We start from the raw sequence: 26,195 nt of genomic DNA on the forward strand, positions 1-26,195 counted from the left end.
ACAAAAAGGGTCAATTGCCTGCCAGGGACGACTCAGCAGCCCTCCCAGGTGTGCACAACAGGCCCAAATTAAACGTGGAGGTCCAAACACTTCATTCAGGTGATAGATAAGCCAATTAACCCATCAGTCTTAATTGGATTTGGGGTGTGAGGAGACTGGCTGGCTGGGTTGCTTGGTGCTGAAACAAACCGATGGCTGATGCAATTAGGAGATTGACAGACTAGATGCAGGTACGCAGCAAGCAGCACAGCACTGACTGGGCAGAGAGAGGAAAAGCTGAAGTGCAGACTCCTGATGCAGGAAGGATGCTTGCAATCAATCTATTTCATTCTGTTTTTTGATACTGGATTAGAAGGGGTGCATCGGTCCTGGAGGTACTGCAATACCAGGTCAATGCGTGGAGTGGACCGAGCAAGCTCATTTTCCATCTCCCTGTTCGAAAAATCCATTTAATATATGGTCCCAAGATAGGGGACGTATCAGATATTAAACTGATAAGAACAGATAAGGTTTCAACATAAAATGAAACCAAGAATATAATAAAACCATAAATATCAATATTTAGATTAAAATAAAAGTTTATAAATAGTATTGAAAAACATAAAATCATAAAACAATTGTATTCCATATTGCCAGACACCACAAAGAGTTCTCTTCTTTTACACCTAGATTCTTTTTATCTCTTAAAAAATAAATATACAATTCACTTAAGGCAAATTTTATACAATTCTTAACATCAATACTGTCATGTTTGAATAACAAGATGTTCCTGGTTTTCCATATGGAATTTTTAAAACAATTAATTATCATCCAACAGACACGTTGTTGCCTGGTGGTCGGGCAGGTAAAATATATTCATGATTAAAATCTCTCAAACCACATATCCATTTAAAAAGAGGTCTGGCCTTCCTCCAAATCTCACCGTCTCGTCTTCCCTGCACCTATCTCTTGGACACCTGACTCTCGCCACCAGCCCTCGCCTGTGTTGGAGCTCTCGAGTAGAGAGGCACTGGTGAGTGATTGCCCAGGATAGATCTTTGTGTACGTTGGCTAAGAACTTCCCGTACACATTCCGCCACACTTTTTTAGATCTCTCCTGTGAAAAATTGGATACTGTCACTACTTCTTCTTATTTACGACTCAACACAGATACTTTTCTCTGGTCCCCCAAAATGTCAGGCTCTATTTCCTGGAGGTGCAGGAGTCTTACCGTTTTTTCAAGGACCGCATAATGTTTTGGGGGACACAAAAGAACAGGAGTATTTAGAGGGACACGGAACCATCTTTTAAAAACCAACTAAAAATGCCATTAGATTTGAACATCCTAAAACAAAAACAAAAATATTTAATATAAAAGAAATTAAAAAGATTAGGAACATCTTTTCCACCATTGTATCTACTTCTATACATAAAATCCTGTTTTAATTTTTCCATAGGGGACCCCCATAAAAATTTTAAACAAAAAAAGGGTCGAAGGAGGAAAAACCATTGCAATATATAACCTAATGGAGATTAAAACCATCTTTATTATTAAAATTTTTCCTTCCATCGTCAAGTGTCTCATATTCCACATTAAAACTTTCTTCTCTATTTTTTCAATTACCATATCCCAATTAGAGTGCCCATTATTAACCTGATTAAATATCACACCTAAAATTTTTATTTGATTCTGTTGCACCTGGGCGTTGATTCTGTTGCATCTGGGCGTTATTGAGGAGTCCCAGTTACCTATGTAAAAACAATCACATTATTTTAAAACCAGACGCCTCACAAAAAAAGGTAGCATTCCTTAGGGCCCTTCTTAATGTGGGGGAGTCTAAGCATAGTATAGTCACATCATCCATATAGCTTAATACTTTTAATTGGTTTCCCCCACCCCCTGGGATTGATATGCCCCTTACTACCTTATCTTGTCTTAACATTGCCAACAGGGGTTCTATAGCACAAATAAAAAGGAAGGGGGACACTCCTGATAAAAGAGAAACTTCCTTTGTTAAGAAACCATTAACTAAAATGTGGCTAAAACAAGATTTATATAAAAGCTTAATTTTACTTATTATAAAATCAGGTACACACAGTTTCTTTAAAACCATAAAAAGATATTCATGAGACACTCTATCAAATGCCTTTTCAAAATCTAATGATAAAATAGCAAGGCTCTGTTTTCTGTCATTAAAATACCAAATTATATCTCTTAGAACATTTAAAGATTCAGCGATGGATCTGCCAGGTACCCCACAAACCTGATTAGGATGTATTATTTTTCCTATTAGAGCTTTAAAACGTAATGCTAGAAGTTTGGCTAAAATTTTATAGTCTATGTTTAAAAGTGTGATAGGTCTCCAATTTTTGAGTTGACTCTTATCTTCCCTTTTAAAAAGTAAAGATACTATCCCCTTCCTCCATGATTGGGGTAGCTCGTCTACAGTAAAGACTTCTTTATATACTAAAACCATATCATCCTTTAAAATCTCCCAATAAGTTAGATAAAATTCTATAGGCAGCCCATCTTCTCCCAGCGTCTTCCCATTAGAAAAACTTTTAAAAACAGATAAAAGTTCCTCCATAGTAAGGTCGCGGGATAAAACTTCCTGATCTAAAATATCTAACTTAAAATCTAGAGAGTTAATAACATCTTCTAAAAAGGACTTGTCAATAGTTTTTTTTATTAAAAAGAAGTTAGTAAAAATTAAAAGCTGCATTTAACATACCATTTACCGTGGTTTCTCCTTCTAAATTTAAAATTACGTCACGTCTTTTATTTATTTTAAAAAAAAAGCGGGAGCATTTTTCATCTTCTTCCAAATGCTTAACGTGGGAGTTAAAAATGATCTTTTTGCCTTTGTCTTTAATGCATTTATTTATTTCAGCTTTTAAATTGACTATATCTGACTCTACTTCCATCCCAACTTCTTTTAATTTGAACAAAACATTAAGACGCTTATTAAGGATATCAAACCATTGTTTTTTCTCTTTGGCCTTCTTCCTGCCTGCCTTTATAAAAAAGAATTTAATTTTAGATTTTATACCTTCCCACCAGTGCAGCACAGACTCATTGGGGCTTCTTTTTTGTTGCCAGCACTTGTACTGTGGGTCCGCTCAAATTCAGCTTTAGTCTCTGGATTCTCTAACAAGGTAGAATTCAATTTCCAGAGGCCTTTATTAACTTTCTATTCTCTTTCTATTTTTGTTTGAATTGATAGAATTTTGTGATCTGAAAATATATTATTCAATAATTCACACTTCAGAGGGACAAAGTTATTAGAGGCAAGTATAAAATCAATTCTGGATCTCACTCTTCCGTTGGACCAGGTGGCACCCGGGTCCGCCGGCAAGAGCGACCTCCAGCAATCTTTCAGATTAAAATCTTCTATAAAAAATTTTAACAGGTAAGAAGTATGGTCCTTTCTATTTACATCAGCCCCTTGCCGGGTTTCATCATCACAAATACAATTAAAATCACCTCCTACCAGCAAGGGGGAGGAGCCTGTGAAAAATAATGGTAATATGTTAAAAAGATCCACCCTCTCCTGTTTATCAGGGGGGCATACACATTTAAAACACGACATAAGAGACCTTTAAAACGTAAGTATATTAAAACAGCTCTGCCTGGTACAATTTCAGTTACGAATTGTATATCAATAAAATGACCACGACATAACAAGCCAACTCCTACTGAACGGTTATTATTTGCACCAGACCACACGGAAGGGCCCAGTTTCCAATCTTCTTTTAAGTCATTATACTCCATGCGGTTTGGGATACCGCATTCCTGTAATAAACAAATATCAAAGTCTGTTGTCTCTAAAAAGGAAAAAAGAGCTGTTCTCCGAACACGACTTTTTAAAGACCTCACATTCAGTGAGTATATTTTAATATTCAAGGAAGGCATAAAATTTAGGTAGTATCAGTGTCCAAACCAGATGATTCCCCTTCTTCAATTTCTTGTGAGCCAGAGGCCCCGGAGTCTGGACAGCGTGAAAAGATGTTGGTAGAGTCAGGGTCCGAGATGTGCTGCGACCCCACCAAACCTCTCAGCTCACCTTCCCCCGAACCACAAAGTTTTGCTCTCCTAGGGACTCCGGCCGTCTCTTCTTCTCGTATTGTTTTTGTGGAACAGGAAACATCCATCTGCTCACCTACGGCTCCTTTAACGTCGACATTGATTTTCGTTCTTCCTACCGCCTCGTCCATCTGTGAAGATCCAACGTCACGTTTCGTCTCTTTTGTCGCAGCATCTTCACCAGGCTTCTCCGGAGTCCCCCCCACAACCTCTGTAGAGGGACCTAACTCCGGACACCTGGCTGGGCGTTGGCGGTCGGCATCGGAGGCTCTCCTCAATGGCCCTGATTTAGCTGGAGTAACCAGGCCCGGCATCTGAGGTGTCACGCTACCTCCCCTACCTTACCCTGTACTTGGGGCGTACCAGGGCAAGGCTCGGGTTCACTCGCCAAGCTCCCTATTTGTACATTAGGAGATTGAAGACATTCTTCCTTTGACTTCAAAGAATGTCTTCTACCAGACCTTTTACCTTTCCCAGTCTGGCTGCTGAGATCCTCAGAAGGACCCACCTCAGCATCATCGCCCGTCAAATTCTCCGTAGGTACATCCTCTATACTTGTTGAGGGCCTGGAGAAATCCCCTTGGCCTCCACCTCCATCCCCCACCTGCTCCTCTTCCCCAGGTATAACCTGTGTTTTGGACAAGGAAACCTCCATTTCATCTTCTCTTTGTAATCCAGTTACTTTGTCTTGTTGATGAGCAATGTCCGGAGGAGAAAAGTCTATCTCTCCTTCATTTGTTCCTCCCCTCACACCCTCTGCCTCCACACTAACACCACTGACATTTTTATCAATTACAAGCACTCTCTGGGCCTGTCTCTGATATCTCTCAGGGACTGAAGGCCGCGCCTTACCGGCATCAGTATAAGACTTGGCTTTCGACCTGGGTGGGTTGGTATTCAAAGGGCAATCTCGAAAAACATGACCAATCTGGTCACACACATTACACACACTTGGATTCGTGCAGGTTCTGGTAAGATGACCTTATTGGTTACAATTTGAGCACCTCAGCGGTGTCTCTTTACATCCCTCCATAGTGTGCCCGTAAATTTTGCATTTCCTACAGAATTACCAGGGAAAAACAAAAACCCTTTATTTCTCCCAATATAAAATGACATCGGGGGGTAACACAATCCACCTGGTCTAGATATGTCAGCCTTAAATCTCACAAAGAATTTATATTTCCCTGTCCAAAGGGATTCTGAGTTCAGGACCTTGTGAGCAAACTGTACCACCTCACAGTACCTTCCCAGAAAAAACTTGATATTCTCAAGAGGAATATACGGGTTATGCATGTAGACAACCAGAGTGATTTCGTCATCAAAGACGGGGTCATTCTCATATCCTTTTAAAAAGGTAAGAAGGTTATGGCAAGCAGCAGGATTCGTCAAAACCAAAGTATATAGACCTCTCTTCGGGTCCTGCAAGCATAAAATCTCCTCCCGTCTTACATGCAGTAATTTGAACAATACCTCATGCACAATGAATTCAAGACTGAATTTTTCATGTTTCTCTTCTGAGATGAAAATTCCAAAGCCATTCTTGACCCGATAGTCCTCGGTCCACGCAGAGCGGATGGTGATGCCCATCTTCGCAGTCAACCTTCGTCCGCCGTCTGATATCCGGTGATCACCTTCCCAACCTCAGCCCTGGCTGCTCCCGGTCATGCCATGATCGCAGCCAAAAGGCCGAGAAGTGACAACCGGGCCGCTTCTCCACAATGCAGAGCACTTCTCAAGGCAACAGCCTACAGGCCACTAGCCCCAGCCACAGTCCAAGGGGCTTCTTGCTGTAACAAACCAGGGAAAACGTGCGCCCTACGCTCAGCAATCACCATCATGCTCGTGTTCTCCATCTGCATAGCTCCGCCCACCCGCCACTTGTGGCCACGCCTTTTCTTCACACACAATTCCTGGTGCCAAAACACGCCAAGCATGAAAACTGATAGGAGGAGTGAATGGAGAAGTAGTGAAAAAAAAAAAAAGGGTATGCTTTGTTCATTGTTGATTGTGATGTCAGGGCCCCATTGTTGAGTGTTCCATCAGGGCCCTTGTGATGTCATCCACTGACCTGACCTGACCTTACTTGACCTCTGACCTGACAAGCCTCCTGTGACACGTGCAGTGTTCCGTCCATTGTCCAGACAAGGTAGGTCCAGCTGCTGCTGATACATAGGAAGTGCTGGACTACTTTTTAGCCTCCAAGTAATCCAGTTGAAAAGATCCACAAGAGGGAGACACAGGCAAACTTTACTTATTTAATAAAGCACTGGAAAAGCAAAATGGTTACATCCAGCCAACTTGCTACAAAAGGGTCAATTCCCAGGAACAACTCAGCATCCCAGGTATGCACAACAGGCCCAAATCAAACCCAAGGTGCGTGGAGGTCCAAACACTTCATTCAGGTGATAAGCCAATTAACCCATCAGTCTTATTTGGATTTGGGGTGTGAGGAGACTGACTGGCTGGCTGGGTTGCTTGGTGCTGGAACAAACCGACAGCTGCTGCAATTAGGAGATTCACAGACTAGATGCAGGTACGCAGAAAGCAGCACAGCATTGACTGACTGGGCAGACAGAGGAGAAGCTGAAGTGCAGACTCCGGAGGCAGGACACACACAACTTTCCACTTGCTTGCTGGAAGGATGCTTGCAATCAATTTCATTCTGTTTTTCATACTGGATTAGAAGGGGTACATCGGTCCTGGAGGTACTGCAATACCAGGTCAATGCATGGAGTGGACAGAGCAAGCTCTTTTTCCATCTCCCTGTTCGAAAAATCCATTTAATATATGGTCCCCAGATAGGGGACGTATCGGATACTAAACTGATAAGAACAGATAAGGTTTGAACACAATTTTATTAAAACAAAGGTTATACATAAAAAGTAGAATAAATACAAATATAAATATAAAATTATAAATGCAATATTAAATACATTAATTTATAAAATAATTGTATTCCATACTGTCAGGCACCATAGGGAGTTAGCTTTTTTTTAACCCTAGTTCTTTTTTTTGTCTCAGAAAATAAATTTATAATTCACTTAAAGCAACCTTTATGCAATTTATAACATCAATGTTGTCACGCTTAAATAATAAGATATTCCTAGATTTCCATATGGCATTTTTAAAACAATTGATAATCATCCAACAAATTTCTTGTTGTTTGCGGGTTGGACATGTAAAAAGCCCATATAAAACTTACTCATAGTTAAAATCTTTAAGACCACATATCCACTTAAAAAGAGGTCCAGCCTTCTTCCAAATCTCCTGAGCATAGTCACAATTCCAAAATAGGTGTAGTACCGTTTCGTCATCCCCACACCTATTTCTCGGACATCTGGCTCTCGTGTTGGGAGGCACTGGTGAGCGATTGCCCAGGACAGATTCTTGTGAATATTTGCCAGGAATTTGCCATACACGTTTCACCATACATTTTTGGATCTGTCCTGAGAAAAATTCGAAACAGTCACTACCTCTTCGTTCCTTCAACACCACAATGACACCTTCCTCTGGTCCCCCAATATGTCAGGCTCTAACTCTTCGAGACGCAAGAGCTTGACTGTTTTCTCTAAGACCGCATAGGGTTTAGGGGGACACAAGAGTACAGGAGTATTCAGAGAAAGCCAGAACCATCTTTTAAAAACCCATACCCGCTGCATATTTTAAAAAATAACTAAAAATGCCATTGGACTTATACATTCTAAAACAGAAACAGAAATACTTAATATAAAAGAAGTTAAAAAGATTTGGAACATCTTTACCACCATTGTCCTTTTTCCTATACATAAAATCACGTTTTAGTTTTTCCATAGAGGAGCCCCATAAAAATTTAAAACAAATACGATTTTTTTTTTTTTATATATACAACGTTGTAGGAGGAAAAACCATTGCAATGTATAGCATGATAGGAATTAAAACCATTTTAATTATTAAAATTTTCCCTTCCATGGTTTGATCTCTTAGGTTCCACATTGAAATTTTCTTTTCTATTTTATCAATTGCAATGTCCCAACTGGAATATCCATTGTTTGCCTGATTTAAAAATAACACCAAGAATTTTGATCTGATCTTGTTGTATTCTAACTCCTGATGTGATCGAAGAGTCCCAGTTTCCTATAATAAAACAGTCACATTTACTTAAATTTAACTTAAAACCGGATTCCTCACAAAAGAATTTAGTAATCATTAAAACCCTTCTTAACGTAGTAGAATCCTTACATAAAATTGTTACATCATCCATATAACTTAAAAACTTTTAATTGATTACCTCCTTCCCCTGGAATAGGAACCCCTTTTACCACTTTATCTTATCTCAACATAGCCAAAAGGGACTCTATAGCACAAATGAACAGGAGGGGGGACAAAGAACATCCTTGCTTTACACCTGACAGAAGGGGAACCTCTTTTGTTAAAAAAAACATTGACAGAAATATGACTAAAACTGGACTTATATAAAAGTTTGATTAAATTTTGTATAAAAACAGGCATACCTAATCTCTCTAAAACTATAAAAAGATATTTATGAGACACCCTATCAAACGCCTTTTCAAAATCTAATGATAAAATAGCTAAAGTTTGATTCTTTTCTTTAAAATACCATAATACATCCCTTAAAATATTTAAAGACTCAGCTATTGATCTTCCAGGTACCCCACAAACCTGATTTGGATGTATAATTTTATTAATAAAGGGTTTAAGGCGTAATGCTATAATTTTAGCTGATATTTTATAGTCAACATTTAAAAGGTTAATGGGTCTCCAGTTTTTTAATTGACTTTTATCACCTTTTTTATATAACAAAGAAACAATCCCTTTCCTCCAGGACTGGGGAAGTTCCTCTACTGTAAAAGTTTCTTTGTATAATAAAATCATATCGTCCTTTAAAATTTCCCAGAAAGCTAGATAAAACTCTATGGGTAGTTCGTCTTCTCCTGGAGCCTTCCCATTAGCAAAACTCTTAAAAGCATATAAAAGTTATTCCATAGTAAAATCACGGGATAAAACCTTTTGGTCAAAAAAATCAAGCTTAAAATCAAGAAAATTAATAGTATTATTTAAAAAGGACATATCAATAGTTTTCTCATTAAAAAGGTGTTGATAAAAATTAAAAGCTGAATTTAACATCCCATGTACTGTATTTTCTCCTTCTAAATTTTAAATTAAATCACGTCTTTTTATTTGCTTTTTTGAAGAAGAAATGGGAACATTTTTCGTTCTCTTCTAGATATTTTACCCGTGAGTTAAAGATTATTTGTTTCCCTTTATCTTCTGTACATTTATTTATTTATTTCAACTTTTAACTTGTCATGTCAAATTCAACTTCCATGCCCACCTCCTTTTAGTTTTAACAAAACATTCAATCTTTTATTAAGGACATCATACCATATTTTTTTCTTTTTTGCTCTCTTCTTACCTGCTTGAATAAAAAATAACTTAATTTTAGGTTTTATGTCCTCGCACCAGTACAGTACAGATTCGCTGGGGCTCCTTTTCTCCTGCCAGCACTGGTAGGTCCGCACAAACTCAGCATTTATTTCGGGATCCTCTAATAACGTGACATTTAGCTTCCAGAGACCTCTATTTACCATCTGTTCTCCTTTTATTTCTGTGTGTATTAACAATAATTTATGATCTGAGAAAATATTACTGAATAATTGACATTTCACAGGAGTAAAATTATTAGAAGCAAAAATAAAATCTATTCTGGAGCCCACTCTCCCGTTGGACCACGTGATTCCTGGGTCCACCGGCAATCTTTTAAATTAAAATCATCAATAAAATTCTTCAGCAGGCAAGAAGTACGGTCCTTCCTGCTTGCATCACCCCTTTGCCTAGTTTCATTCTCACGGATACAATTGAAGTCGCCTCCCACCAGCAAGGGGGTGGAACACCTGTACAAAATAATGGTAAAAGGTTAAAAAGATCTGCCCTTTCCTGTTTATCAGGGCCCCCCCCCCCCATTATAGACATTATAGACATTTAAAATACGACATAAAAAACCCATAAAACGTAAGTGTAATAAAATTGCTCTGCCAGGTAAAATTTCTGTTACAGATTGGATTTCAGCAAATGGACCCCGAAATAATACTCCAATACCAACAGACTTATTGTTATTACCACCTGACCACACTGAAGGGCCTAGTTTCCAGTCTTTTTTCAAATTATCATACTCTATCCGATTTGGAATACCACATTCCTGTAAAAAAACACATATCAAAGTCCATTGTTTTCAAATAAGAGAATAAAGCAGTCCTACGTGTAAAAGTCTTTAAAGACCTCACATTCAGTGAGGCAATCTTTACTGAAAGAGAAGACATAGTAATTAATCAGCCTCTAGTTTGGAAGACTCTGCTTCCTCTATTTTCTGGGAGCTGGAGGCCCCAGAATCTGGACAAACAGAAAAAATATGTTCTGTACTGGAGTCAGAAATATGGTGAGACTCTATTGTGTCTGTTATCTCACCCTCATCTGAATTGCGCATCTTTAGCTTTCTATGAGTTCCAGAACTTTCGTCATCTCTTGATCTTTTTGTAGAAGAAGAAATATCCATTGCATCTCCATCTGGTCTTTCTTTCTCCAGGCCAATGCTTTTCTTGTCTTTCTGTGGTCTTCCCATCTCTTGTGACTTCTCTCTTGCTGGAACACTTTTGCTTATCGCCCCCCGTCTCCTCCACCACCGCAGTAGAAGGACTAGGCTCTGGGTTTAAGACGGATCGCTGACGGTCAGCGTCAGATGTCTTCCTCATTAAGCCCATTTTGGATGGAGTAACGGGCTCAGTGGAATGGTAGGCAACACCTTCAATTTTCTGGCTCTTCTTAGCCCCCCTCTGTATTTGCGGCGTACCAGGGAGGGGCTCAGAGCTTCTCAAGCTTTCATCTTGCAAAATGGTAGATTGATAACACTCTGCCCTGGATCTTAAGGAGTGTCTCCTACCAGTTTGTTTTACGCTCGCTTCCATTTTTTTGCTGGGGTCTTCAGAAAGACCCACCTCAGTATCACCCGTATTTTGCAGATTACTCTCAGTTAGACCCTCTGTTACCGTCACAGAGGATCGGCGGCCTGTCCCCCGACCAAATGTCGCTTGGAAACCTGAGACCAAGACCGAGTCAGAACGGCCCGGTCTTGGCTTCTCATGCACATCTTTGCCAGTCTCTACAAGCATCTTCACCGGACCGCCCGATGAAGCCCTAGAGAACCCTGGCTTAACTTTATCGGTTAACTTGCGTCTGGGGATCGGGGCATTACCAGCAGCGACCATTTCAACTAAAGGAAGCTGCTCTGGCCCTGGTTGAGATATCCCCTGTGCAGGCTCTCTTATAGATGCTACAGGCGCATGCTCCTTTAGATAGCAATCTTTGTACTGTGTCGCAAATGTCACAGTTTGAGGATGTGTGCCGCTCACTTCCGCAACTATTGCAACATCTCACTTGCGACTCACAATCCTCTTTTATGTGACCAAACTTTTGGCAATTTCTGCAGAACCGCGCATTTGGGAGTAAACAAGGTGACCCCTGTTTTTCCCTATTGCAAAGTTTGATGGCGGGTGACACAGGCCCCCGATGCCTGCTTCGTCATGGTAAAACTTTACAAAATATTTTCTTTTACCGTTCCAAAATCCTTCTTTATTTTTTGCTTCATGGGAGAAGTGAACTTCTTTGCAATACCGCTTCAAAATAAAGTGACCTCATTTTCGGGTACAAACGGGTTGTACATGCAAGCAATAAGGTGAATTGACTGCTCCCTGTCGAGACGCGCAAAATGGAGACCGTCAAGAGCATCGGCCTTGTCCGCAACCAATAATTCTGCATAAATATTGTCGCAGCATGATTTCTTGCAGAAAGTAATCGTATAAAGGCCCTTATACTCCTGGTCCCGCAGACACAGGATATCCTCCCTTTGAATCTGGAAGAAACCGGACAGGATTTCGGCCACGATGTATCTCAGCGTTTTCCTTCCCCGGAACTTATCCTCCAGCTCGATCCGTATGGATTGCTTCAACTGGGTTTCCCCATCAGTGAATCCAAAGGCCTAATCCCCGCCACAAAAACAAAAGACTCACCCAACGAGACGAGCCCCTGCTCAAGGCCGCGGAAGGGGATCCAAGATGTATCCGATGCCCCAAGATGTATCAGACACCCAGTCTTTTTACCACGCATTAAAATAACAAAAAAACGCTGCAAGCAAGGCGATCAAACCTACTGAACAGCGCGATCACTTCCCGTTGCCTGGGGACTAAGCTGTCTTCCCAATAGCAGCAAGGGGGTAGAACACCGGCTATAAACCAGTGCCCTCCCCCAAGGCCGAGAATCCAGGTACCCCAGGCACCTTCCAGCTAAGACCCCATGTATCCCTACACTTAATCTTAGCCAAAAGGCCAAGAAGCAATAACCTGCTCGGCCTCGACAACCGGGCCGCTTCTCCACAATGCAGAGCACTTCTCAAGGCAACAGCCTACAGGCCCCTAGCCTTATTCACAGTCCGGGAGGCTTCTTGCTCTAACAAACCAGGGAAAACGTGCGTCCTGCGCTCAGCAATCACCATCATGCTCCTCTTCGTGTTCGCCATCTGCATAGCTCCGCCCACCCGGCACTTGTGGCCACGCCTTTTCTTCACACGCAATTCCTGGTGCCAAAGCACGCCAAGCATGAAAATTGATAGGAGGAGTGAATGGAGAAGTAGTGAAGAAAAAAAAAAAAAAAAGGGTATGCATTGTTTATTGTTTTTCTTTTCAAAATTCTTTTTATTATTATTAGGAAAATAATTCAGCAGTCACAATATAAATGGTCTAAAGTGACATACAGTAAAGAGATATGTAATCACCGTATTATATAACAAGGTATGATAACATTTGGACAATATAAAGTAAATCAGTTTGCAGTTGTTTACAGATCTTAGTACAAATGCTTAGAGTTTTAAAATAACAGATACTGTATAATTATCCATAAAGTTTACGGTATTCAAAATGAGGAGGGACCTCACATTATCTAGACCATAATAAAATATAGTATCAGTTAGAAATAATAAAAGGATGTTGGGAAGGGAAGGGATAACTGATGGGAGGAGAGGGTCAAATGTGCTGGGGGGGAGGGGGAAACAACAATAGTTCCTCTAGACATCAAATAATGAAAGTATTTTAGGTTTGTTCAAGCAGTTGAAAAACTGCTCTAAATCAAGGTTTCTCGTATTATAAGTTTATGACTCAGAGACTCCATTTCAGACACGCTCAACCCTCTACAATGTTATTGTGTCAAAGATTAGTGTAACGGATTTGAAGTAATCTGTACATTAGAAATGCAGTTAGGGTCATCAGAATATGCTTTTGTTTTCCACGGTCTCCAAATCTTATCAAATTTGGAATGGTTCCTAAGTTCCCAGTGTGAGAGTTCCTCCAGTCTGGCTATGTCATTGACTTTAGCGGACCATTGAAGTCCAGAGGGGATGTCTACAGATTTCCATTTTGTTGCAATAAGTAATCTACCAGAATTCTTATCAAGCTCTTTTCCATGTTTGATAGAGAAGAAGGTAAAAGAGAAAGTAGAGCTATTTCTGGAAGGCAGGGGAACTTATCCACTGATAAATTTAAAGTCTTCCTAATCTGGGAAAAGATATCCTTCCAAAAATTTGTTATCTTAGAGCACGACCACCAAATATGGAGGAAGTCTCCCACATGTGTAAGGCATCTCCAGCATTTGTTGGAGGTGAAGGCATATATTTTGCTCAGTTTGTGTGGCGTCAAGTACCATCTTGTGAGGAGTTTATAAATGCATTGTTCATTGTTGAGTGTTCCATCAGGGCCCTTGTGATGTCATCCACTGACCTGACCTTACTTGACCTCTGACCTGACAAGCCTCCTGTGACACGTGCAGTGTTCCGTCCATTGTCCAGACAAGGTAGGTCCAGCTGCTGCTGCAGATATATAGGAAGTGCTGGACTACTTTTTAGCCTCCAAGTAATCCAGTTCAAATGATAGATCCACAAGAGGGAGACACAGGCAAACTTTACTCATTTAATGAAGCAAGGAAAAATTGTTACATCCAGCCAACTTGCTACAAAAGGGTCAATTCCCAGGGACAACTCAGCATCGCAGGTGTGCACAACAGGCCCAAATCAAACCCGAGGTAATGTGCGTGGAGGTCCAAACACTTCATTCATGTGATAAGCCAATTAACCCACCAGTCTTAATTGGATTTAGGGTGTGAGGAGACTGGCTGGCTGGGTTGCTTGGTGCTGGAACTAACCAACAGCTGATGCAATTAGGAGATTGACAGACTAGATGCAGGTATTATATGCAGAAAGCCGCACTGCACTTGACTGGGCAGACAGAGGAGAAGCTGAAGTGCAGACTCCTGAGGGAGGCAGGACACACACAACTTTCCACTTGCTTGCTGGAAGGATGATGCTTGCAATCAATCAATTTCATTCTGTTTTTCATACTGGATTAGAAGGGGTGCATCGGTCCTGGAGGTACTGCAATACCAGGTCAATGCGTGGAGTGGACAGAGCAAGCTCTTTTTCCATCTCCCTGTTCGAAAAATCCATTTAATATATGGTCCCCAGATAGGGGACGTATCAGATATTAAACTGATAAGAACAGATATTATTCTTTTATTTACAAAAAAGACATGTACATTCATATCAGAAAAGAAAATTTCCATATATTAATTCTCATACATTTTCCAATAGCAAAAACAAAGAAGACAATAAGAACATAATCTGTACAATATTACATAATCTTTACATCACAGAAATTTCTTGATTCTCGATTTTCTGTTGGTAAAATAAAGAAAATATTAGACATAAAAACCATAATCAGATTATTTAACCCACTCTTTCCATTTTTTGAACTTCCAGATTCCTTCTGAATCATTGTCCCCAAATCTTTTTTTTATCACAACACATATAAATAGAGTTTGCCACGGATCATGCCTACACAGTCCTTGACATCAATTCTGTTTTGATTAAACACCAAAATATTTCTCACATCCCACAAACATTCCTTAACACAATTCACAATGAACCACAACACCCTCGCTTTCTTCCTCTCCAAATTACTTAAGCCGAATAACATCATACCATACGTCAGTACTTCCAACCCAGTCAAACCTTTGATCAGCTTTCCCATGCTGCTCCATACCTCTTTTGCATACGAACACTCCCATAGTATATGCAAAACATTCTCACAATGCCCACAATTCTCTCTTGGACAAGACTCGCTATCCACCAACCTCCTTCTCCTCTGGAATTCTCTAGTTGGCAAACAACCATGCACAGCCATCCACGCTACATCTTTCTGTCTGTTTGTCAACTCTGTCACTCACCTTCTTCCAGACTTCCATGCTCTTCTCATCATTCAGTCCATTGACACATTCAGCATTATCCCTAACACTTAATTTTACCATTATTATTTTGCTGTTACACCATTGCTCAACACTCTCACCTCTCAGCTCATTCCTTCTCATACACCTCTCTATCCTTACATAAAACCATGGAACACTGAATTTCACAGGTCTTCTCAAATCCACATCCATTAATTTATACTTCCTTAATACATTCCCAGCCAAGTACCGCAACATACAACCAACAACACACTCTTTTTTACTCAACTTCACACAGTTACTCACATACTTTACCGATAGGAACCTCTCAATATTTGTTAGACCTTTCCCTCCATCTTTCCTCTCTTTCATTATTTTCTCTCTCTTTAATTTTTCCATCTTAGAGTTCCAAAAGAACATGAATATCAACCTTATTATTCTCTTCAGGCATCTATCAGGTGCTGGAAAAACATTATTAACATAAAGTAAAATAGGAATAAGCACAGCGTTAAAGACCTCAAAGCCCAAAAATCTATTTTTTTCTTGATTTTCTCATGAACTGTCTCCCAACTTTGTTTCCCATATAAGTCCTTATCAAAAATAATACCTAACACTTTAATCCCCCCTTCTCTAACCGGCCAACCACACAATTCAATCTCCCTCCACGCCCCAAAAACTTTACATACACTCTTATCTACATTCAACTTAAATCCACTGGCCATACAAAAACATTCAATCAGTAACTTTGCCCTTCTTAATCCCGCTTGCGACTTACATACCATTGTCACATCATCCATGTAGCCAATCACTCTTATATCTCTCCCTCCTCTACCAGGCACTTCCATCCCTCTCATAACCTTATCTTTTCTTATAACCCCCAACAAAGGCTCTATCACACAAATAAACAAAATTGGGGACAGGGGACAACCCTGTCTCACCCCTGACTCAATCCTAATACTTTTACTTAACCAACCATTCACCTGTACCTTACTTACAACACACTCATACAGTATCCCTATCCAGCCTACCATTCGTTCTGGAACACCCATTCTCCTCAAAACATTAAACATAAAATCATGCTGTACCCTGTCATATGCCTTCTCAAAATCCACAGCCACTACCGCAATTGATTGTTTCCTTTCATCACAGTCATACAGTACATCCCGCAATCCCATTAAACTCTCACTAATCTGGCGTCCTGGAACCGCACACACCTGTTCTTCCCCTACCATATTCTCAATCACTCTCCTTAACTGATTCGCAATGACTTTGGCTATTATTTTATAATCGCTATTGAGAAGCGCCAGTGGCCTCCAATTTTTTAAGTCTTTTTTATTTCCTTTCTTAAACAATAACACTACTATACTCTCGCTCATACTTTCAGACAGTCTTCCTCTATCTAACACCCATTTGCACACATCAAATACATGCTCTCCAATCAAATTCCAGAAAGTACAATAAAATTCAACAGGCAAACCATCCCTCCCAGCCACTTTCCCTTTCTTCATACTTTTCACCACATTCACCACTTCCTCCATTTTTATCTCTTCACTCAACCATCCCCTATCCTCTCTATCCAAATGTTTCTCAATATTATCCAAACAATCACCTTCCAAATCATATGCTCTATCCTTTTTGAAAATAAATCTACATAAAACTTCCACACCTCATTAATCACATTATCCTTACCTCTCACTTCTGTCCCATCCTTATCTAATACACTCTCCATTCTCACTTTACTTCCATACACTTTTTTAAAGAAAAATCTTGTACACTTCTCATCCTTTTCTTTCACAACCAATCTTGTCTGAGCTATTATTTTCCTCCCTCGCTCCTGAAGCTTCTGTCTTACAGTCTCTCTAGTCTCCTGAATCTCCATTTTAACATCCATTCCACCTCTTTGCAATTCTTCCAAATACTGCAGCCTAACCTGCCACCTCTCATAATCTTCACGTTCACTCCTCACTTTCTGACAACCTTTTTTAATGAAAATTTTTTTTGTCTCTGCTTTCACCCATTCCCACCATTCAACCACACTCTCAAACTCCTCCTTTTTATTCATCCATTTCCTAAACCAATCACAATAGCTTTCACGCACAGACGCATCTTCTAACAAAGAAACATTTAATTTCCACACACCTCTCCCATAATCGTACTCCCCATTTATACTCCCGCTACATTCAACCAAGGCATGATCCGTATACGGCAATCTTGTCACAGTAAATTTTTGAATCTCCATGTACCTGGAACAAAAACAAAAATCAATTCTTGAACATACACTCACCTAAAGAATTATTAGGAACACCTGTTCTATTTCTCATTAATGCAATTATCTAGTCAACCAATCACATGGCAGTTGCTTCAATGCATTTAGGGGTGTGGTCCTGGTCAAGACAATCTCCTGAACTCCAAACTGAATGTCAGAATGGGAAAGAAAGGTGATTTAAGCAATTTTGAGCGTGGCATGGTTATTGGTCTCAGACGGGCCTGTCTGAGTATTTCACAATCTGCTCAGTTACTGGGATTTTCACGCACAACCATTTCTAGGGTTTACAAAGAATGGTGTGAAAAGGGAAAAACATCCAGTAATGCGGCAGTCCTGTGGGCAAAAATGCCTTGTGGATGCTAGAGGTCAGAGGAGAATGGGCCGACTGATTCAAGCTGATAGAAGAGCAACCTTGACTAAAATAACCACTCGTTACAACCGAGGTATGCAGCAAAGCATTTGTGAAGCCACAACACGCACAACCTTGAGGCGGATGGGCTACAACAGCAGAAGACCCAACCGGGTACCACTCATCTTCACTACAAATAGGAAAAAGAGGCTACAATTTGCACGAGTTCACCAAAATTGGACTGTTGAAGACTGGAAAAATGTTGCCTGGTCTGATGAGTCTCGATTTCTGTTGAGACATTCAAATGGTAGAGTCCGAATTTGGCGTAAACAGAATGAAAACATGTATCCATCCTCTGATGGCTACTTCCAGCAGGATAATGTACCATGTCACAGAGCTCGAATCATTTCAAATTGGTTTCTTGAACATGACAATGAGTTCACTGTACTAAAATGGCCCCCACCGTCACCAGATCTCAACCCAATAGAGCATCTTTGGGAAGTGGTGGAACGGGAGCTTCGTGCCCTGGATGTGCATCCCTCAAATCTCCATCAACTGCAAGATGCTATCCTATCAATATGGGCCAACATTTCTAAAGAATGCTATCAGCACCTTGTTGAATCAATGCCACGTAGAATTAAGGCATTTCTGAAGCCAAAAGGGGGTCCAACACCGTATTAGTATGGTGTTCCTAATAATTCTTTAGGTGAGTGTATATTACCTTTGTCACTAAAATAAGTATAACCTTTGGATCCATCCCCTTTCTCTTTTAAGGCATCACTAAGCCCAAATAAAGAAACCAATTCCTTCAGTTGTTTCCCACTTTTGTCCATTTTAGACCCACTACCTAACCTATCCCCATCAGAAATAATAGAATTAAAGGCCCAACTAAAAACACATTCTCCCTTCCACCTAAAAAAAAGTACAATCTCTCTATTAATTCCTCCCTCTCCTTCCTATCTGGAGGAGCATACACATTAATTACCTTGAAATGTTCTCCATTCTTTTCAAAACTAACTGAAATTGCTCTACCTTGAACTACATGAGTAACATTATATATAACAAAATCATTCCCTTTAAACAAAATCCCCACCCCACAATTTTTTTTACCACCAAACGACCACACGCTTGGTCCATAAGACCAGGAAGCACTCTGAGGTTCATCTTCCAGATTACAATCCTGTAAGCATAAGATGTCACATGCATAAGTAACCAAAGATGCAAAAATCGCTGCTCTTCTATTTGCAGATCTTATCAACCTAACATTGATTGTCCCGATTTTCAGCAGCATGAGTCTTCCTGGAAAAAGAAAAGGTTAAGTGACAGAAAAAAACATCAGGACTTTTTCCCTTTCTTAGGGAGTCTCCCTCTACTTATAGTTCCTGAGGCAGAGGGACCTGGGCCCTGCACCCCTTTCATTTCTCCCCATTCCTCCATACTTTTCTTTACCTCCACCACACTTCTTTGAAACCCCAAAGTCCTTGCTACTTTTCCACATGGTCTTTCCCCCTCTTTTTCCTGGAGAGGAGTGTCCGAATCCAACTCAGAGGTGTCATCTCCCCCAGAACTTTCAAAATCCCCAATTTGTTGACTTAAGGGGATCTCCACGGTCTCTGCAGGCTTTCTTTTCAGCGAAGCTTTATCTACCTCCATCTCCGGTCTGTCAGCAGACTCCTCCACCACAGGGTCATCAATAGGATCCGGGTCCACAGCCAGGTCCTCTCCTTTTGCTCTCAGGGGGTCTGGAGCCAGACCAGGGTCAAGGACATCCTCCTTCACCCCAGGATCTACATCCGAGGGAACCTCAAGAGAAGACTGAAAGCTCACAGCAGGTTCTCCACTCGCCACACTTGCCCAGGATCTCTTGCCAGGAGTCGGGTTCACTTTAGGACAATTCCTTGCCAGATGTTCCGAGGAGTTGCAGAAGTGGCACTTTCTCGCCTCATCACACTCTGCAGTCCTGTGGCCTGTCTGAAAACAGTTCCTGCAAACCACTCCAGAGGTATAGCTCTCTTTTACATGTCCAAAAGAAAAGCAATTTCGACAAAACTCTGGTTGTCCAGGGTAAAATAAATGTCCTCTGTTTGACCCAATGGAAAACATCTGCGGGGGGTGCATCATCGCACCTACCCCTGCTTCATCATAACGGAACTCCACCCAGTACCTCCTGAGCCCGTTAAAGGTTCCTAATACGTTTTTCCTTTTCTCACCTGGAGATACGTATTTACAGTACCTTTGCAGAAACAAGACGATTTCCTCCTCCTTGATGAAGGGATTGTACATTTGGACTGTCACCGGGGTCCTTCTCTTCTGCTCTCTTTCCTGGGTCACCACAAAATTAACGTCCTTCAGCTCCGGATGGTCAATGAGCTCTCGACTCCTGGCATAGCAAGTGCGAAAAGCATCCTGAGAAACAAAGGAAACATCGTAAAATCCCTTGACTGGAAAAGCCTGCATGCAAAAAATTTTCTCCCGGGACATCTTCAAGGTTTCTTCGATAATCTTCGCCTGTGTCCTCACAACCGAAAATGACGACCTCTGGTCCTCCAAAACATACAGCCGCACTGTATTTGGCGCTGTCGACGGCACCTCCGCCATGCTCCGCAACAAAGGAAACCTTATCCGCAACTATCGCCTTCTTTTAGGGAAACGGTCCAGACACCCTATAGCAGCAACCTCCCAACCCTAGAAGGGAAGAGAGGAAGGCCGAGTGCTGGGGTTTCCCTAGTATTCCGAGGGTTAGTCCAACTACCCTATAGCAGCATGGATGCAACCACTGAAGGAAGTCACCCAAGGCCGAGTAGCCGGGGCCAGCTCAAATGCCTCTGACTCAGACCACACTTGATCTGAGCCAAAAGGCTGAGAAGTGATAACCTGAAAGGGTTCGCAGTACAGGCCGATGGTCCCCAATGCAGAGCACTTCTGAAGGCAATAGACTACAGGCCCCAGCCCCAGACACAGTCCGGGAGGCTTCTTTCTCTCACAAACCAGGGAAAATGTGCGTGCGTCCTACGCTCAGAAATCACCAGCATGCTCCTCTTCGTGTTCGCTATCTGAATAGCTCCGCCCAACCGCGCCTTTTCTTCGCACACAATTCCTGGTGCCAAAGCACGCCAAGCAGAAAACATGATATGAGGAGTGAATGGAGAAGTAGTAGTGAAAAAAAGGGTATGCATTGTTGTTGAGTGTTCCGTCAGGGCCCTTGTGATGTCATCCACTGACCTGACCTTACTTGACCTCTGACCTGACAAGCCTCCTGTGACACGTGCAGTGTTCCGTTTATTGTCCAGACAAGGTAGGTCCAGCTGCTGCTGCAGATACATAGGAAGTGCTGGACTACTTTTTAGCCTCCAAGTAATCCAGTTCAAATGATAGATCCACAAGAGGGAGACACAGGCAAACTTTACTCATTTAATGAAGCAAGGAAAAATGGTTACATCCAGCCAACTTGCTACAAAAGGTTCAATTCCCAGGGACAACTGAGCATCGCAGGTGTGCACAACAGGCCCAAATCAAACCCAAGGTAATATGCGTGGAGGTCCAAACACTTCATTCAGGTGATAAGCCAATTAACCCATCAGTCTTAATTGGATTTAGGGTGTGAGGAGACTGGCTGGCTGGATGGGTTGCTTGGTGCCGGAACAAACCAACAGCTGATGCAATTAGGAGATTGACAGACTACATGCAGGTATACAGGAAGCAGCACAGCACTGACTGGGCAGACAGAGGAGAAGCTGAAGTGCAGACTCCTGAGGGAGGCAGGACACACACAACTTTCCACTTGCTTGCTGGAAGGATGCTTGCAATCAATCAATTTCATTCTGTTTTTCATACTGGATTAGAAGGGGTGCACCGGTCCTGGAGGTACTGCAATACCAGGTCAATGAGTGGAGTGGACAGAGCAAGCTCTTTTTCCATCTCCCTGTTCGAAAAATCCATTTAATATATGGTCCCCAGATAGGGGACGTATCAGATATTAAACTGATAAGAACAGATTTTTTTTTTTTAAGTTTATAACCCCATATATTTATTGAGACAACAATTTACAAAACATAACTAAATTTTTCCATTTTAACTTAAATTACAATGTACATAAAAGATAAAATAACATTAAATAATTGAACCCCATTCCCTTAAAAACCCCTTATGACACATAAAAGGCGCTCTCTTTTTATCAATTAAATAATATTGGTGCATTTCATCTAAAATCATCTTTAAAACATAAAGAAATAAAATCATGCTTAAAACATAAAATATTTCTGGCCGACCATAGAGCTGCTTTCACACAATAACTGATCTTCCATGCCATTACTCCTTTAATTCTTGAAGGGCATTCCAGGTCACCATAGCAAACACCGTTCATAGTTATCGTCTTTAGTTCCGTAATCCTCTTTAATAGGGGTAACATTTTTGTCCAGATCTTCAGCGCAAAATAACAGTACCTGAACAGGTGGAAGACATCTTCTTCATCCCTACAACCTCCTCGGGGACATTCTGCGGTGTTTGCCAGTCCTTTTCGGTGCTGGAATGCACGGCATGGAAGACACTCATGCACGCAGCTCCAGGCCAGGTCTTTCTGTAAGTTGAAAAGAAAATTAATATTTACGTCTTTCCAAATTTTTTTACATTTTGTGTCATTAAAATTATTGATTGGGGCTGTCATTTTTCTATCTTTTTAAATCATTTTACTATTCTTTAATTCTTCTACCCTTTTTCCGCTTAAATTAAAAAGAGACTGTAATGATCGGCGTCACGCAGAGGGAGGGAAATGGGAAGGCCCTGTCCAAGGGAGAGGGAAAGGTGGTGACCCCTGACTCACCTTGCGGCTGGCACCTGACTGCCCTGACGTCCCTAGACGGGTTCCTCGCCCATACGCCGATCACGTGCCTAAACCCTGGCTTTCTCTAAGATGAGCCCTATGTAGTGAACGGGGGCGGTGGGATCACTAGTCCGCACCACTGACACTAAGAGGAAAACACCAAGGAGAGGACAGACAATGCAGACAAACATATAATCCCAGGTGGGCGACCACAGCACACAACAAAGGCCCAACAGGGATCCGGAGGGTAACGTTCTGGAACAACAACCAGGGAACACAGCTACACAGCTCCAGTGGGTCAGTATAGAAGTCCAGGCAGGAAGCTCTATATCTGGCAACCAGAGAAGTGGGAGAGGGGAATATAAGGAGGTTGGGAGTGCTGGACAAGAAACAGCTGAGGAAAAGGAGCTACGGATCCCTGAGTGAGCCAAAAAGGGTTGCAAGGCAAACCCAGAAAGCTACCATAAAGAAACAGCTCTATCTTTCTACATAGAGCGCGCAGCCACCCGCTGCGACTTCCTGACCCCGGGTATAACGGAGTCAGGAGTGGCTCTTGACACCCTCGTGACAGAGACCTTATTTTATCAAAAATTTTATAAGAATCAGGTAAATTAAAAGCATATGGGGAATTTAAAACCGTATTAATCCAATTATGCTTTCTCATAAAAAAAAACTGTATTATATCTGATAAAATAGGACCAAGCATTATCTTTAAAAAGGGTATTAAAACAAAGACTAAAATATTTAATTAAAAGAAAACTCAATATCTGGGACATCTTTTCCGCCTTTACTCTTAGGAAGCACCACCAACTCTCTTTTTAGTTTCTCCATCCTGGACCCCCATAAAAAATTAAAACAAGCCTTAATAATTTTCTTTAAAATACGCTCAGGGGGAGGAAAGACCAAACTTAAATAGAGTAAAATAGGCAATAAAATCATTTTTGTAATGAAAACTTCCTAAGGTTCCACATACAAATTTTATTATTTATTTTCTCTGTCTCCGCGTCCCAACTTTTAAGCCCGTCATTAGTCTCACTGAAGGTGACACCTAAAACCTGCACAGATTCAGACTCCGGAATGGAAATGTCTGTTAAAATCATGTCTCCAATGTTTAAAAGGTTGCTCTTATTAAAATTAACTTTAAAACCAGAGGAACAACAGAAATATTCCACCTGTTTGGAGACTTTTTGTACTGACCGGGTGTCCCTACAAATTATTGCCACGTCATCCATGTACCCCACTACTTTGGCCTCTTGTCCCCCCCCCCCACCTGGCGGGGGGACTCCTCTTATTTACTTGTCTATTTACTTGCACAAAAGAGGCTCTAGTGCGCAGATAAAAAGTAGTGTGGACTAGGGACACCCCTGTTTTATGCCTGATTTTAAAAGACATCCTGAGTCTTAAAACCGTTGATTAAAATCTTACTTGTGCAGTTGTCATAAAAAGCCTTTAAAGATTGTATAAAACCTTCCGGTATACCCATTTTCCTTAAGACCTAGAACGGATAAAAATGCGAAACGCGATCAAAGGCCTTCTCAAAATCTAGAGATAAAATAGCTGCCTTGCCTTTTCTCTCTTTAATATTGTTTATGGCATCCTTTAAAAGATTTAAATTATCCCAAATGCTTCTCCCGGGTACCCCACAGACCTGGTTGTGATGTATCACCTTATGAATTGTCCTTTTTAAGCTCTTTGCACAGATCTTAGCCATAATTTTATAGTCACAATTCAATAAGGTGATAGGTCTCCAAATTTTAATGTCTGTCTTGTCTCCTTTTTTGTATAACAAGGAGACCTCTCCTTTTTTCCAGGAACCCGGGAGAGCCTTGGTATTAAATATTTCTTTAAAAAGGTAAAATAAATCTTCCTTTAAAACACCATAAAAAATAGAATAAAACTCAATGGGTATACCGTCAGGACCGGGGACCTTCTCTTTTTTAAAACTTTTCACCGTTTCTAAAATTTCTTTCTCGGTAATGTCCTGTAATAAAAGATTTTGAGAGTTTATATCTAAAACATTTTCTATCACCTTCAGTGAGTCTTTTAAAAAATATTTATCAATTCTTTTCTCATTAAAAAGGTCTGCATAAAATTCATGGGCTTTCCTTAAAATTCCAGTTATTTCTTTTTCACCATTTAGCTCCTCTATCTGGGTACACTTTTGCTGTATTTTTTTAAAGAAGTACCTGGAGCAGGTCTCGTTCTACTCTAGATGTTTCACTCTGGAACGAAATATAAGTTCTTTCCCTTTCTGCTCCAGGCACTTAGCTATTTCTTTCTTACTCTCTAGAATTTCTTTACTTACATCTATACCCAGATCTCGGAGCCTATATTGCATCTGTAGACAGGTATTTAATTTTTCATAAAACTCTCTTTTCTCTTTGGCTTTAAAATTCCCTTTATTTATAAAGAAAGATTTAATTTTAAATTTCATCTTTCCCCACCAGACTACTATCGATTCTTGGGGATTTTTTACCTGTCTACAGCGCTTATAAAACACAATAAAATCTGATAAAATTTTGGGGTCATTTAATAGGGAGACGTTTAATTTCCAACTTTTTTTTTTTCTCTTTGCCATCATACTGTAACTTAAAACACAATAACTTATGATCTGAAAACACATTGGATAAAAGCTCACAACTAAAAGGCAGTATTTGATAAGAACAGAAGATAAAATCAATTCTAGACTTACATGTGGCGTTACTCCAGGTTGCGCCGACCTCTTCAGATAAATCTCTATTGCATTTCTTAAAAACATCAGTTAGTTTAAAATCTGTAATCATATTTTTTTAACATCGAGGAGGTTTTATCATAGTTCCTACTAACTGTGTTTGAGGACCGGCGCTCCCCTCTTAAAATACAATTAAAATCTCCTGCTAAAATCAAAGGTTCGGAATCGTTATTAAAAAGGGGTAAAATCTCTAGCATTTCAGCTCTCTCCTTTTTATCCGTAAAACCATAAACATTTAAAAACTGCCATCTAAAACCATCAATAAAAGCTTTTACCAATAAAATCCTACCAGGTAAAATCTCGTTAATACTATCGATAAGAACATTCCCTTTAAATAAAATCGCTATTCCCGCAGACCTAGATTCGTTAGAACCAGACCATACTGACGGCCCCTGCTTCCAGTCTCTCTTATATTTTTTATATACTTGCCTGTGGGGAATACAACATTCTTGCAAGAAAAAAACTGTTGCAGTTAAAACCGATAAATAATAAAAAAGCGCTAGTCTTCTAGATCGGGAATGTACGCTGCGGGTATTAAAAGAAATGCCATTTAAAAAAGCCATGGTAGGAGTTTAAAAGAGTGTGTTTTCTTACCTAAGGCACAGCTTCGGACATCAGTCAGCTAAGCCAGAAATATCACTCACATCGCCT

General features: G+C 40.6%; 4 non-coding genes across 4 annotated transcripts; all 4 read right to left on the reverse strand.

The window, feature by feature from the left end:
* Positions 1-352: 352 nt before the first annotated feature.
* Positions 353-536, reverse strand: LOC121006459. The gene has a single exon (XR_005780287.1). It is a non-coding gene; the product is annotated as a U2 spliceosomal RNA (small nuclear RNA).
* A 6,210-nt stretch (positions 537-6,746) lies between these two features.
* On the reverse strand, positions 6,747-6,936 carry LOC121006490. The gene has a single exon (XR_005780307.1). It is a non-coding gene; the product is annotated as a U2 spliceosomal RNA (small nuclear RNA).
* A 7,570-nt stretch (positions 6,937-14,506) lies between these two features.
* On the reverse strand, positions 14,507-14,688 carry LOC121006349. The gene has a single exon (XR_005780206.1). It is a non-coding gene; the product is annotated as a U2 spliceosomal RNA (small nuclear RNA).
* A 7,148-nt stretch (positions 14,689-21,836) lies between these two features.
* On the reverse strand, positions 21,837-22,025 carry LOC121006417. Its single transcript, XR_005780265.1, has one exon. It is a non-coding gene; the product is annotated as a U2 spliceosomal RNA (small nuclear RNA).
* Between the last annotated feature and the right edge of the window lie 4,170 nt (positions 22,026-26,195).

This window comes from Bufo bufo, chromosome 6 (assembly GCF_905171765.1).
Source record: "Bufo bufo chromosome 6, aBufBuf1.1, whole genome shotgun sequence".
In the NCBI taxonomy this organism is placed as follows: Eukaryota; Metazoa; Chordata; class Amphibia; order Anura; family Bufonidae; genus Bufo; species Bufo bufo.